At 55.4% G+C, this 15961-nt stretch overlaps 1 protein-coding gene across 2 annotated transcripts in view; it reads left to right on the top strand.

Annotated features, from left to right (window-relative positions):
• The window catches only part of LOC142821626 (zinc finger protein RFP-like), a 394289-nt gene that overhangs the window by 220938 nt on the left and 157390 nt on the right, over positions 1–15961 (top strand). The window lies entirely within an intron of this gene.

Below are 15961 nucleotides of genomic sequence, written 5' to 3'. Positions count from 1 at the left end.
GGGGAGGCTCAAAAGCTGCCCCTGGCTCTGCCCAGGACAGATGTAGGATCCATGGATACTACCACTGCCCAGCCAGCTCTTACTGTGACGTGAAGGGGGTAAGAACCGCAAGGGCAGTGGAGTGGAGCCTCAGACTTTCCACGTGCTCTGGCTGGGGGTGTGGACATGGGCTGGGGCTGCTTATGGGCCCCCCACCAGTGTTTCCTGTAAGCTGAGCGCTTGGGCAGCCACTCAGGAGCAATTCAGGTGCTGCCCAGCTGATTAGCAGAGTCCCCACAGCCAGCTGCCTGGGTTTGAGTGGTGCACATCTGCACCTGCCAGAGTGCATAGAACAACATTTATTCCACACATATATGGAAAAAATTTGAGGAAACCTTGCCCCTGTCCTAGCAGGACAGCCTGAGTGACAGATAGCCTGCTCCCTCCCCAAGCCCCCCAACACTCTGGTTTCTGCCCAACCCAAAGGAGCGTTTGCCCCAACTCACTGGCACCTCCTGGCTGAAAGCAAACCCAGCACCTGCAGCCAGTCCTATGGCACCGTCACCAGCAATTTACTGGCCCAGAGAAGGGAAGGAGAGTTACTCACACCGCAAACGCAGCAGCCGGAAACACGCACACGCACATGGTGCACTCCTGCCTGGCCCAGGGAATAGAGGCGCCTCTGGTGAACCAGCTCAGTGTGTCCTGTAGCACCAGCCCACCAGCTGCAGATTCCTCAGTTTGTGCCAAACCCTCCCCTCCACCATCCCCCTCCCTCCCTGCCCCACCCCCCTGTCTAAGCCTGGGAGAGAGAAAGTTCTTCCTGCCCTGGCTCATCCTTCCCTCCCCCAGAGCTCACACTGATAAGAGGGTTTGGGGCCCAGCTCCTCTTCAAGGGCAGGCAGAGGAGGGGAGCAGCTAACAGAGTCTTATGCTCCACAGTGGCTTGTCTGGTGTCTGGAGCTCCCTGTGCCAGGCAGGAGATGCCCCCTCCCCCGTCCCCTGGACAGACCAGGGTCTCACACTTGGCTCTGCCCTTCTCCTGGCCTTGGGCTGCTCCCGGTGTCACAACAAACCCTCCACCAGCCCCTGAGAAACACTGAACCCTCGCCCAGCGCCACAGGCACAGCCAGTCCCAGGGGTCAGCACCGGCAGCCACCCCCCAGTATTTCCCAGAGTATTTCCCAGCCCTGTCTCTGCCAGTCCAAGGCCTGTTTTAACCACATGGACACCCCAGGGAGCCAACTGGCTGCCGGCTGGCATGTGCCAGTGTCCAGGGAGGTCTGGGGCCTGGGCAGGAGCTGGCACCTGGAGGGAGGAGGAGGAGGCAGCATCACAATGGCCCTGCATGTCTGTGGTGAGCGGCCATGCAATGCACACCACACACTGACCATCACGGGGAGCCATGTCACAGCACTGGATGGGCTAACAAATCCCTTCCCAACAGGCTTTTGGCCAGAAAATCTCCCTTTGCTCCTCACACCGACCCACCCCGTTGCCAGGGCTACACCCACTGACACCCCCGCAGCACAAAGTGTCTGTGCAGGCCCCACAGCTCAGCCCCCTGCCCGCTGCTCTTATTTCAGTCACGTCCCCGCCCACCTTCCCCTTGTTGTGTCTGCGCCAGAGTCGCGCCGGTGCCGGGCTCCCCAGTGGCTGCAGAAGGGAAATAAACCCCCGTGCACAGCCGAGAAGAAAGGCCTGGGGGCCACATACACCAGCCCTGAGGGGCTGAGACCGATCGCCAGGCACCTCACTGACCAGCGCCTGCCCAGTCACAGGACGCACTGGGACCCACCCACCCTGAGCTGGGCCCATGGGCTCCCTGGGTAGGGAAAGGGGAGAGACGCCCCCCTGGAATGGGCCCCACACATGCCAGTATGCGAGCCAGAGCCAGCCAATGGGAGACCCCCATAGAGTGTGTGACCTAAGTCCTGGCTCTCATGGAGTTGGTGACTCATGCTGCAGTAGACAGGTGCTGAGCTCAGCCTAGGAACCCCTCTCCTGGGGGCAGGGGGCTGTAGCCAGACATGATCCCCATCTTGTCCCTCCCCTCCCGCAGAGAGCAAGAGAAGGGCAGTCAGCCTTTGATGCCCTGGGAACACAGGTGTGCTGCCTGTCCCTGACTCTACTATAAACAGAAACCAGACAGTAAATGGGCTACCTGATGACCCGGGGCCTCCTGCTGCCCTGATGGCTAGTACCAGTAATTGACACGCCCGCACTGTCCCAGGAGAGGAATCTTCACCCATCACATACCAGAGGTGCCCATTGTCCGCACTTTCCCAGGTGTGAATTATGCTTTGCACCCTTCGTGGGAAATTTGGTGTTCAAAGCCATTTTTCCTAAATTGGCCACTTGAGACCAGGAAGAAGCCTACGTGACCCAAGGGGTGTAAAGAGGGGTATAGTAGCCCACCCCATTTGATCTACAATCACCTACACCTGCTGGCAGGTATTGATTGTCTCCCCAGGTCCGTGGGATGCCCAACCTCGCCCTACTTCTTCCCGAGGGATTGAGAGAAAGACGCTGGCCACGCCAAGTCTGGAACACAGGGGTGAGAATTATACCTGCAATGTGTTTCTTTATGTGTACACTTTAATTGTTACTATGTTATAAGTTTAGTTACTTTATTATAGTTTCTTAAGTCAAACTGCTTCATCTCTACTGTAAAACTGCCTTTGGTAAGGTGATTTAGCTATAAACTGTGGAACCCAATTAACTTGCCAATCAAACCGCAGGGAGTCTTTGTATCTATCTGTAAACTGCAATATACACTTAACTTCTGTTAGAACGGCCATTCCCTTCTATGTAAACTCCAGTATCTTGTTAGGCTGTCAATCACACTTAAGAAAACTTCCTCCTTAATGGAAGCACTCCCAGTGGCCATTTTGTTTCATTGTAAACCTGCGGTCAGCAATTATCCAATCAGACTGCAGGAAAATCATTAGCTTGTCAATCAAAGGTGCAGCAGCCATTTTGCTTCATTCATAAATTGGGCGGCCATTTTTAAAGCCCCGAGAAATCATTTTCCTGTCAATCAAATCGCCGCGGTTTGCTTTCGGACAGCTGCCTAAATTAAAGTGAAAATAAGTTGGTGTCCTCAGTCACTTTATATATTGAACCAAGTTGTCTTTATTTTCTTTCTTCTTTTTCCTACAAATAAGCCAGTGCGTGTCAAGTTTCTGACTTGAACCCGTGCTGCTGTACCCGAACCGAACACAAACAAAAGAACTCCAGCAGGTCATAAGGGACAGATACAGTGAGCTTGGCATTTGGATTGTGTCGCTTCCAGATGACAGAGTCGTTGGGGCATCTCTCAGCCTCCCCAGGCTGCCCGCTTCGAAGGGATCGTGTATCCTAACAGTAAAAATCTGAGGTGTAATAAGCTCTCCCTGTAAACTTCTTGGGGTGCCCGACAATCTTCTCCAGGTTGCCCGCTGCGAAGGGACTCTGGTCTCAGCAGTTGAAGTCTCAGCTGTATGACTAACACACACACACACACACATACACACCAACCACTCACTGCCCTGACCACCTGCTGACAGAATTGGCGTAGTCGGCAGGATTTGTGATATCGGTTCAAAATACAGCAGCATGAAGCCAGTCACTGATTCTAGCAAGGTAGAAAAGAGTTTCACCCAGGAAGGTTGGGCTGACCTTAAATGGGATAAAGAAATGTTAGAGGAGGAGTGGGGAAATCCTGAGGAACTGTGGTTGCAGTTCTGTAACTGGAGAACAGCTTGTAAAATGAAAAGGGGAAAGGAGCATGTATTTGGCTATTTAAAGGTGCCCTGCAGACAGCATGTAAAAGCCATTTAAAATTGGAACTGGAGCGTGAAAGGGTACAGAAGGAAAGGGATGAACCTAGACATCTGGGCGACTTGCTAAGCAATGATGTGCACCAATTAGAACAATGTCTTGCTCCAATAATAAAAAGGGAGGGAGCAGAAAGGAGAGCGAGATTAGAGAGCAAGCCCCGAAAAATTAATCAAGCCAAAGTAGAGGCTGCTCTCTGGGTAGATCCGGAGGATTGGGATGGAGACATCTGGGACTCCTCCGATGATGAGTGTTCCACCTCCCCTGAGTTAGGGAATCCCCCTGTCCACATGAGACCCACCATCACATACCAAATGGATTTAACTGAGAAGGAAGAGGGTGAGGTGGATGAAGATAACCCCTCCATTGGCAAAAGGACAGAACCCCGACCTACCCGAATTATTACTCGCAGTTATGAGCCTGCAGAGTTGAGGAGGAAAAAGGATGAATTTGCCAAGAGACCTGGGGAAGGCGTGATAGAGTGGCTGGCTAGGATATGGGATACAGGAGCTGGCTGTATCCAACTGTCCTCCTGGGAGTGTGGCAGGGTAAATCTGGGTGCAGGAATATTCCTTAGCCCCAGGAATCAGGAGGGTCCAAAGTTTATATGGACCTTTGCCTATAGATGGGCTCGGGGAATTCACCACACTGATAGAGGTGAACCCACTAGCATCCCATGGATTAATGGGGATGAACTTAAAGGAGCCCTACAAACTGTTGCTATAATAGCTATGCTTTATCAAGGGGGTCCCCAGAATAGGAGGCAGGAAGAGAACCCTTGGGAACAACAGGTAGTAACAGGAGATTTAAGACCAGTGCTAAAAGGGGCTCCCGGATCCTATAAGGCTATAGCGCTAGCCAGAAGAAATCATGCTCAGAACCACCACCTGACCTATCAGAACTTATTTGATTTTATGCTGTGAGATCGCCAAGAATTTGGGGAAACTGAGGCACTGCAGGTTAAAGTTAAGATGCAGAACTTAAAAGGAGCAAGAGCAAGCAGGAAGGTTTTAAGCCTAGACATGAAGTAACACCACAGGAGAGGGAATTTAGGACTAAATTGTGGAAACGGTACTTGGATCTAGGGTTCACCTGAGATCTATTACATGGGCTGGCAACCGATAAGCTAAAGCTTCTGGCTGCCTCGAAGGGGGTTGAGCAGGAGAAAGCAGCAGTCACTCCTAGTGCTCCCTGCTTCAGCTCCGAGCCTCCACACGCACAGCTAAGGCAGCAATTACATGAGCTGCTGCCGCTAATTGAAACTAACCAGGGAAACTGACAAGCGGGAGTGGGATCTCTCTCTGTATAAATAAACTTGAGCAGGCAGAGAGGGAAAATCCTAGCAACGACCCCCGGATCTTAGTAACAGTTAATGATAAGACTGCTGTCTCTTTCTTGGTAGACACTGGAGCCCAATTATCCATGAATAAAAGAGAAAACTTTTTCGGACCTCCACCTTCTGGCCGAAAGCAGGTTTTGGTCACAGGAGTGAACGGCACTATTGTGTCTTACCCGCTGGTCAAAGTAAAGCTGGATATCCCTTTAAACCCCTACCAGCAGCCCAGGAAACATGAATTGATACTTGGGAATGTCAATACACTGGGCATGGACATCCTAAAGGGCAAGGAAGGAATCATTGGTGGGGAAAGGTGGGCATTCGGAGCCGGCTGCAAACCCAGCACAGCAATCCTGGAGGAAGGGAAAGTTCCCCTCTATAGTGTCAGGTTACTAGCCCAAGCTCCTGCTCTCCCACCATCAGCTGTGACTCATGTAAAACAATACAATGTCCCAGCTGAAGCTATAGCGCCTGTCACTGAGCTAATTAAAGATCTGGAAACACGGGGGCTGTGTCTAGACTGGCATGATTTTCCAGAAATGCTTTTAACGGAAAAGTTTTCCGTTAAAAGCATTTTCGGAAAAGTGCATCTAGATTGGCAGGACACTTTTCCGCAAAAGCACTTTTTCCAGAAAAGTGTCCGTGGCCAATCTAGACACGCTTTTCTGCAAAAAAGCCCCAATCACCATTTTCGCGATGGGGGCTTTTTTGCGGAAAACAAATCTCTGCTGTCTACACTGGCCCTTTTGCGCAAAAGTTTTTCGGAAAAAGACTTTTGCCTGAACGGGAGCAGCATAGTATTTCCACAAAAGCACTGACAATCTTACATGAGATCATCAGTGCTTTTGCGGAAATTAAAGCAGCCAGTGTAGACAGCTGGCATGTTTTTCTGCAAAAGCAGATGATTTTGCGGAAAAACTTGCCAGTCTAGACACAGCCGGGGAGTTTTAATTCGCACTCACTCCCCATACAACTCCCCAGAATGGCCGGTAAAGAAACCTAATGGTAAATGGAGGCTTACAATTGATTACAGAAAATTAAAGTGTAACATAGGGCCCCTAACAACAGCAGTCCCCAACATAGCAAGCATTGTAAATACCATACAGACTTGGAACAAGCAATGGCTAGCCGTGCTAGATATAAAGGACATGTTTTTCATGGTCCCTTTACAGCCTGCAGACCAGAACAGATTTGTTTTTACATGGAAGGGTGTCCAATACACTTTCACATGTATGCCCCAAGGGTTCAAGCATTCGCCCACTATTTGCCATGGGGCACTGTCAAAGGTCCTAGATGGTTTAACCATGCCACCTAGTATCCAAATGCTGCAATATATAGATGACATTGTGATAGGAGGGGATACTGCTGAAGAAGTGCAGCAGGCTGTGGATTTAGTAAAGACTGCCTTAGAAAATCTTGGGTTAGCTTTACCCCCAGATAAGTGCCAGGGAACCTCTCATGAGGTGAAGTTCCTGGGTGCTGTCTGGATGGGAGGGCGGAGGTCGGTGCCTGATGACACTGTACAGGAACTGAGCCAGGCACCTTCACCTCGGGACAAGTCCCAACTAAGGCAAACCCTGGGGCTGTGTCTACACTGGCCACTTATTCCGGAAAATCAGCCACTTTTCCGGAATAACTTGCCAGCTGTCTACACTGTCCGCTTGAATTTCCAGAAAAGCACTGACGATCTACTGTAAAATCATCAGTGCTTTTCCGGAAAAACTATGCTGCTCCCATTCGGGCAAAAGGCCTTTTCTGGAAAACTGTTCTGGAAAAGGGCCAGTGTAGACAGCACAGATTTCTTTTCCGCAAAAAATCCCCAATCGTGAAAATGGCGATCGGGGCTTTTTTGTGGAAAAGCGCGTCTACATTGGCACGGACGCTTTACTGGAAAAAGTGCTTTTCCGTAAAAGCATCCTGCCAATGTAGACGCGCTTTTTCCGGAAATACTTATAACGGAAAACTGTTCTGTTTTAAGCATTTCCGAAAAATCATGCCAGTGTAGATGTAGCCATGCAGTGCGCTCCTGCCTGGCCCAAGGGAATAAACACACCTCTGGTGAGCCAGCTCACTGGCTGTGTCTACACTGGCAAGTTATTCTGGAAAATCAGACGCTTTTCCGGAAAAACTTGCTAGCTGTCTACACTGGCCGCTTGAATTTCCGGAAAAGCACTGATGATCTAATGTAAAATCATCAGTGCTTTTCCGGAAAAACTATGCTGCTCCCATTCGGGCAAAAGTCTTTTTCCAGAGAACTGTTCCAGAAAAGGGCCAGTGTAGACAGCACAGTAGTGTTTTCCGCAAAAAAGCCCCGATCATGAAAATGATGATCGGGGCTTTTTTGCGGAAAAGCGCATCTAGATTGGCCACGGACGCTTTTCTGGAAAAAGTGCTTTTGCGGAAAAGTGTCCTGCCAATCTAGACGCGCTTTTCCGAAAATGCTTTTAACGAAACACTTTTCCGTTAAAAGCATTTCCGGAAATTCATACCAGTGAAGACGTAGCCCCAGTGTCCTATAGAACCATCCCACACAGGATAGCTGCAAATCCCTCAGTTTGTTCCAATCCCTCCCCCCACCGCCATCCCCCTCCCTCCCTGCCCCACTCTCAGCATCTAAGCCTGGGAGAGAGAAAGTTCTTTCCGCCCTGGCTTGTCCTTCCCTCCCCAAGAGCTCACACTGATACGAGGGTTTGGGGCTGGCTCCTCTTCAGAGGGCATGTGGAGGAGGGGAGCAATGAACAGAGTCTTGTCTGGAGCTTCCTATGCGAGGCAGGCGATGCCCCCGACACACTAGACTCTGCCATTGTGCGCAGATGCTGAGTCTAGCTTTTCCATAAACTCCACAACCAAGTTAGATGCCAAATCCACATTCGTTTCTCTTAACACCTGGCTTGAGTTTCAACATCCCTGCACCCGCAACAATGGGATTCAATTCTGAGCACCCAGTGTTTTCCAGAAACAAGCCACTAATCATGGCTACAGCTGCCTAAATTTAGGTTCCTGCAGCTAAAATACCTGGTTTTCCTCCATATATTTGTAGCATAGACTCAGGCCCTCTCATAGGGTATGTCTACACTACCCCGCTAGTTCGAACTAGCGGGGTAATGTATGCATACCGAACGTGCAAATGAAGCCCGGGATTTGAATTTCCCGTGTGGTGAGTGTTTGCAGGATGAGACCCTGAAATTTGTAGATTTGCAGTATCCAAGGGGAACGTTAGCCCTGCAGTCTGACCCCCTCTGTGACACAAGCCATTGCACTTAGCCCAGCTACCCAGGCACAAAGCTGTTTCCCCACAGAATGTTTTCTACTAAGTTGCCCAGTGCTGAGTTGACAGTATGAGGAGATGGAGAATCCACCACTTCCTGTGGCCACTGGTTTCTGTGGCTCATCATCGACCCTAGGGAACATTTGTGCCTCCTCTCTAGCCTGAAATTGTCTGGCTTCAGCTTCCACACTGAGCCCTGTCCACTAGACCAGTGGCTCCCAACCTTGTTTTATACAGCGGACCGGTAAAGCCATTCACAAACCCTTGGCAGACAGGCAAGATTTTCTTTGCATATTTTTTTATGCAAATAACGACTATGCAAATGAAATGTGCCAGTCCGTGATGGATCAGAGTTTGCCAATATCTACAACATAAAAAAAAAAATTCAGAAGAAGGAATTCCCGCCTCGCTGTTGAGTGGGCGACTGGTGCAGGGAGGGGCATCCGCCGGGGCAGGGGCATTTGGGACTCCCTATTTAGTAGCAAATATTTTTGGGGCCCAGGAGCTGATGCCCCCTATTGCTACCACCAGTCAGTCACCTCTGCCCTGTCCCCCCTGCTCCATGAGGTGGGGGAGCTGCCATTGTATCTCCCCCGCCCCGGCTGTACAACCCCTGCCCTGTGTCTCCCCTTCCCCAGCCAGGCTGCTCTTGCTCCCATAGTCACGCCCCTGCCTCCCCTCCCACATCCCCCTTTCCCTGCCTGTGACACCCCTCAGAGTTTTGTTCCATTGCACCCCTGCTCCCATTCACCCCATAAGTGTTCCCTGAATCCCCCCATCTCTCTTCACACCTCCTGCATGCCTCTCCTGCCCCAGCCTCACATATCCCTGTTCCCCTCTTCAGCTCCTTCCCGATCTCCACCCCAGGGCTGGCTGCCCTGCCCTGCACACGCCCCTCACCGGCCCTTACTCCATTTCAAAGGCAGAGGTGCAATTGGGACTGGGTGCGAGCTGGGAATCAGCTGTCCAGTCTCAGGCTCGGTACCAGATGCTGCACCTCTTCTTTTGAAATGCCCCTCCCTTTAAAAAGCAGAGGCACAGCATCTGGGACTGGCTATGAGCCTGGATATGTGATTCCTGGTTCACCCTGTTCTCCTCCATGCCTCTGTCTCCCCTGCCACTTTCCTGATAAAAATATTTGCGCAAAATCTTGCCAATCTAGATGCAGCCCCACAGTCTGCAAGGCTGCTAGCTCAGTGATGTCGTCAGGGTACAGTAGGCAGCCAACAGTCTTTCTAGTGCTCTGGCATTCACCTTGGCTGTGTCTACACTGTTCTTGTGACAGAAATATGCAAATGAAGCTGAGCATGGACTGTCCTGCGCCTCATTTGCATATCTAATGAGCCACCATTTTTACAGGAGAGGGTCCTGTGCCAGGAGCTGTCTTCACTGCCCCTTCCTGCGCAAGACAAACCCTCACCAGTGTAGACATAGCTCCTGTCATTCTGGATTGATGGGGGGGGGGCTCGCTCTCCCGCTGCCCCTGCCCCGCTGCCCCACACAGGAGCTGCCGGAGGTGGGTGTGCTCCCACGCGAGGGGACAGGGGGCCCAGCGGGGACAGGAGCAGCCCCACTGGTGTGGGCTCCCTGGTGTCCCCCCGTGAAATGCACAAGAGCCGTGGGGGAGAGGGAAGGGGAGCCGCACACGAACCCGCAATCTCCTCCCTGGGCGCCCACGCGGGTCCCTGCAGCCCCAGCCCCGCCTCTCGACCGACCAGCAAAGAGGCGGGGGCTGGTCACGTGTCAGCACCGTCACGCGCCAGGTGGGCAGGGGAGACCCCGCATGTTGACGGGCGGGAGCCGAACAACAGCGCACGCCAGCCCCGCCCCCCGGCACGTGGCACTGCCTCCCCAGCGCGGCTGTGAGGAAACCCCGCCCCCCATTGTTACACGTAGGGCGGGGCCGAGATGGGGGTGGGGTTGGGGCAGCCGCCGGGCCGGACCCTCGCGAGGTGGGGGGGCATTTGCAGGGACCGCACCTAGCGCGGCAGGGTGGGGTCACCCAGCGGGGGGCAGGGCCAGAACATCGGGATGCAGGGGGCGGGGCTGGGCTCTGGGAGCTCTGGTGCGGGAGGGGCCGGGGGTGCAGAGTGTGGGGCAGGGGCTGGGGGCAGGCTCCGGGCTGGGGGAGATATGGGGCGAGCGGTGCGATACTTTCCTGCCCCCCCCCCCGGGCAAAAGGGGCAGTTCGGGGGAGTTTCCAAAGGGGTCTGGGTCCATTTCACACCCATTTCCCAGGCTCCCTCCCTGCTCCGGGCTCGGCTGCTCAGCCTGCCCCCCCCCCAACTCTGCACCCAGCCCCAGAATTATCCCCGCCCCGATTCCCCGCGCCCCAAAGGCCCACAGCCCCGCCCCCTTCGCACCCCCCACCGGCTCCCCTTCTCCCCAGGGGCTGCGAGGAGCGAGGGCGCCTGCAAGTCCCCGCCTGTGCCCCGCTGCTCCGCCCGACACCCCCTGGGTCCTAGCGCCCTGCGATCCCTGGGCTCTTTGCCCCACATGTGTCCCTGGCTGCACGGCTGCTCTCCCCTGGGGGCCATGGAGCTGCGGGGCGATGGCTCCTGCTCCTCTGGGTTCTTGTGGAGTCAATTAACCTGCCCCGGGCTGTAGGAACCCCCCCCCCCAGTTCCTCTGCCCCCCAGGACTCCCTGCTGTGGGGGTTGCTTCTGGGAGCTGGTATCACACCTGCCTCCTGCCCTTTGCTGATTCTGCTGGTCGCTGCACCCTGCAGCCCCCTGGACAGTGCGCTGGGAGCTGGGACATTCCCACCCCAGTGGGGCCCCTCTCCCCACTCACTGGCCCAGGAGTACAGGGGAGGATAAGGGTGCATCTGTCAGTTTCCCCTCCTGCCTCTCTCCAGCCTTTGCTCCAGGGCTGGGAGCTGAGACATTACCAGCCCCACCTGCTGTTGCCCATCCCTGCCCCACCCCACATGTCACTAGGCCCTAGGTCAGGGGGTGCAATGTTGCCATGGATACGGGACACTCCTGTCACAATGAGCAACCTCTGCCTTTGCCCATCCCCCGGGGGGGGGCAGAACAGGAGGCCAAGGCCCCCCCCCCCCACTGTTGAATGTGGACAGGTCTGGCCTGGCCTCTTCTTCCCAGACGCCCCTGCTCCTCCCCAAACCCCCTGCGCTCTGCCCCCGCCCCACCCTGGCCAGAAGCTGGAGCCCTGCCCAGAGAGGAGAAGCCCTGAGGTGCCAATACAGCTGGGGCCATCACAGGACCATCCACCTGGGGATGGGGGGCTCAAAAGCTGCCCCTGGCTGATGGATTGGTCCAAGCATCCCCTGCCCAGGGCACATGGAGGGTCCATGGATGCCCCCCACTGCCCAGCCAGCTCTTACTGTAACGTGAATGGGGTAAGAACCACAGGGGCAGTTGTAGGGAGCCTCAGACTCCACCTGCCCTGGGCGGGGGTGTGGACATGGGCTGGGGCTGCTCATGGGCCCCCCACCAGTTTTCCCTGTAAGCTGAGCACTTGGGCAGCCACTCAGGAGAGATTCAGGTGCTGTCCAGGTGATTAGCAGAGCCTCCCCCTGCCCCCCACCCCAGGCAGCAGCCTGTGTTTCTATGGGTGGTGCACATCTGCACCTACCTTGGTGCACTCACCAACATTTATTCTACACATAGAAACAAATTCAAAGGAACCCTCCTCCCCCCACCCCAGCAGGACACCCTGTGTGACAGATACCTGCTCCCTCCCCAAGCTCCACAACACTCTGGTTTCTGCCCATCCCAAAGGAGCGTTTGCCCCAAGTCACTGGCACCTCCTGGCTGAAAGCAAACCCAGCACCTGCAGCGAGTCCTATGGCACCGTCACCAACGATTTACTGGCCCAGAGAAGGGAAGGAGAGTTACTCACAGGGAGAACGCAGCAGCTGGACACGCACACGCACACGGTGCGCTCCTGCCTGGTCCTAGGGAATAGAGGCACCTCTGGTGAGCAAGCTCGGTGTGGGGCCACTGCAGATCCCTCAGTTTGTACCTAACCCTCCCCCCCTCACCAACCCCCTCCCTCCCTGGCCCACACCCAGCATCTAAGCCCAGTAGAGAGAAAGTTCTTCCTGCCCTGGCTTGTCCTTCCCTCCCCCAGAGCTCACACTGATAAGAGGAATGTTTGGGGCACGGCTCCTCTTCTAGGGCAGAAGGAGGAGGGAGGGAAGCAACCAACTGAGTATTTTGCTCACAATTCTCCTGCCTAGCTTCTCTGGGGTCTGGAGCTTCTTGTGCCAGGCAGGAGATGCCCCTCCCACCCCTACAGACACACCAGGGTCTCACACTTGGCTCTGCCCATCTCCTGGCCTTGGGCTGGTCCTGGTGTCATAACAAACCCTTGTCCAGCCCCTAAGAAACACCAAACTCTCACCCAGCGCCACAGGCACAGCCAGTCCCAGGGGGTCAGAACTGGCAGCCACCCCCCAATATTTCCCACAGCCCAGCCCCTGCCCCCGTTTCTGCCAGTGTAATGCTTGTTTTAACTGCACGGACAGCCCAGGGAGCCAGCTGGCTGCTGGCCCCACATGTGCCAGTGACCAGAGAGACATGAGCTGGCACCCGCATGGGCAGCAAGTTATATGGGCTCGTGGTGCCCGTGCTCCAGCAATATTTGGAGCTGGGTCTCTCCCCTGGCTCTGAATATTGCTCCTCCCCCCCCCCCCCCCCAGCCCCAGAGCATCCCAGGAGAAGAGGACTTGTAACAGGGCGCCCACAGCCCCAGTGTGATGGAGCACACGGGCTCCACCACAAGTCACGCCATAGCAAGCTGTCGCGGCAGGCTGCCCCCGCCCTTGGGCCCTTGCAGTGAATGCACACACTGCGCGCCAGACAGGGGTGCTGGGATGCAGAGGCCTCACCCCTGGGCGGATGCTACAGCGAGTGGGCACGGCGGGCAGCCCCTGCACCTTTGCAGCGCATGCTCACGCCATGCCGGGTATTTTAAATGCCAGCAACGTGGCAGTCAAGGGCAAGGGAGTCCACCCAGGTCCAGGTCCAGGCCCAGGGGGTGAGCTGAGGGAAGTGCTCACTCTCCTGCGGCAGCCAGAACCCGGCAGGCAACCCTGTCGAGCGGACACCCAGACTCCACAGCCCTAGAAGGAACGGCCTATGTCCCTTGACGGGCAGCAGGGCCTGATTGCAGACTCCAGCCCTGCTGCCCCGCAAACTGGAAGGCAGAAGGTAGGGGAGGGGGAAAAATAGGGGGAAGGGGTGGGAGAGGAAGGGGCTTGTGCTGAGGGGAAGGGGGCAGGTCAGGGGAAGAAAGGGGAAGGCACCAAGGGACAGGGTGGAGAAGAGACAAATGTCAGGGGACCAAGTGCAGACAATGAAGGAAAGGGCAGGAGGGGAGGTGTCAGTGGGAGGGGGACAGGGTGATGCTGGGAGAGGAGAGGGGAAGGGTATTGGGAACTGGAGGGGGAGAGGGAGGTGCTGGGAGAAGGTTTGAAAGAGGGAGTGGGCATGAGGAAGGCGGGGATGGAGCAAATCATGTGTGAGGGCACAGAGGAATGGGGGCAGAGGGTGGTGATGGGGTGGGCATCAGGGAAAAATAGGACAAAGTGGGCACAGGCAGTGAGGGAAGGGGGAGGCACCAGGAGGGTGCAGGTGCCAGGGGATTCTGGGGTGAAGCAGAAGGGCAGACACCTGCAGGGAGGGACCAGCACCATAGGAGAGAGGCAGGGCAGGTGTGTAGAGGGAGGTGGTAGGAGAGAGGATGAGGAGGGGTAGCTCACATGGTCAGAGTGGGGCTACTGGAAGAGTGGGAACAGGGGGCAGAGAAGGGCTGGTGGAGGGGGGCAGGTCTCAGGAAGTCCGAAGGCAGTGAGAAGGGAAGGAGTCAGGACAGCAGAGGAGGATGAGGGGTTGGGGGGGGGGGCAGCAGGCACCAGGGGAGCTGATGGAACAAGGGGAGGAGACATGGCAGCAGAGAGAAAAGGGAAAGGTTTAAAAATATGTATTAATAACTTGGGTGCCACAGTGGCACATCCAAACAAGCCACATGACCTCAGTACTGGTGCACAACACAAAATTCATTCTGCTCATGGGAGGAAACTCTTAGGCTATGTCTACACCGGAGATTTCTTGCACAATAACATCTTGCGTAAGGGTTCTTGTGCAAGAAGTCTTGCAGAAGAACATATCCGCACTGCATTGTGCGAATTGTGTTTTTGCACAAGAGCATCCATGGCTCTCTTGCGCAAGAAAGCGATGTCCATTTTAGCCATAGAGGTTTCTTGCGCAAGAAATCCCTGCCAAGCATCCACACTGCCCTCTTGCGCAAGAGAGCTTACACCTGTTAGAAAAGAGCGTAGCTTTTGTGCAAGATGTCCTCTCTTACCATGCCGTACTGTAAATTTCCTTTCTCAAGAGCAGGTGGGCACTGTGGATACTCTGTGGCTTCTTGCACAAGAACGGCTGTACTTGCACAAGAAGCCGTGAGTCTAGACATAGCCTCAGACAGAACACTTGCCCCAGCCTCTCCGCTCCCCCCCCCCCCCCGAGTTAATGTCCCACACGTTGGGTTAATGCAACTGTAGGATAGTTGCATGAGGGGGTTTGGTGGGGGCCAAACTAATCCCTGTTGGTAGGAGGATGGTGGGAAAAGCCCTTGGAGAGGGGTGACATGACACTGTTTACTTCTGGTCGTGTGTCCATCTTGCCCCAAGCGTGTTACCTCCAGAGGCGTGGCTAATGAGGCACTACCAAAAATTATACAAACCTGCCGCCCATGGGCACCCGTGCAGGAGGGGGAGCAGCTTCACACAGGCCTGCATGTCTGTGGTGAGCAGCTGTGCGACACGCCGCACACTGACCGTCATGGGGAGCCATGTTACAGCACTGGATGGGCTGACGAATCCCTTCCCAACAGGCTCTTGGGCAGATCTCCCCTTGCTCCTCACACCGACCCACCCTGTTGCCAGGCCTACACCCACTGACACCCCCTCAGCACAAAGTCTGTGTGCAGACCCCACAGCTCAGCCCCCTGCCCGCTGCTCTTATTTCAGTCACGTCCCCGCCCGCCTTCCCCTCGCTGTGTCTGCGCCAGAGTCGTGCCGGGCCGGGCTCCCCAACGGCAGCAGAAGGGAAATAAACCCCCGTGTGCAGCTGGGAAGAAAGGCTTAGGGGCCACATTCACCGGCCCTGAGGGGCTGAGACCGATCCCCAGGCACCTCACTGACCAGCGCCTGCCCTGCCCAGTCACAGGACGCGCCGGGACCCACCCAGCCTGAGCTGGGCCCGTGGGCTCCCTGGGCAGGGAAAGGTGAGAGACGCCCCCTCAGAATGGGCCCCACACACGCCAGTGTGTGAGCAGGGAGCTGCCGGAGCCAGCCAATGGGAGCCCCCCACAGGGCGTGTGATGTAAGCCCCGGCTCTCACAGAGCTTGGTGCCTAATTCCCCGCTACGGGCAGGTGCTGAGCTCGGTCTAGGAATCCCCCTCCTGGGGCGAGGCGGCTCAGGCCCCTCGCTGCCCCCTGGGCCAAGGAGCAAGGTTGGGGCCTCACAGACCCAGAGTGGACAGAGGGGGTGGAGCCCACATGAGAGCTTTCAGCCCCCGGGTTAGC

Source organism: Pelodiscus sinensis, chromosome 31 (assembly GCF_049634645.1).
Source record: "Pelodiscus sinensis isolate JC-2024 chromosome 31, ASM4963464v1, whole genome shotgun sequence".
Taxonomy (NCBI): domain Eukaryota; kingdom Metazoa; phylum Chordata; order Testudines; family Trionychidae; genus Pelodiscus; species Pelodiscus sinensis.
Note: the sequence above shows the minus strand (reverse complement) of the source record. Positions and strands in the feature narration are given on the sequence as shown.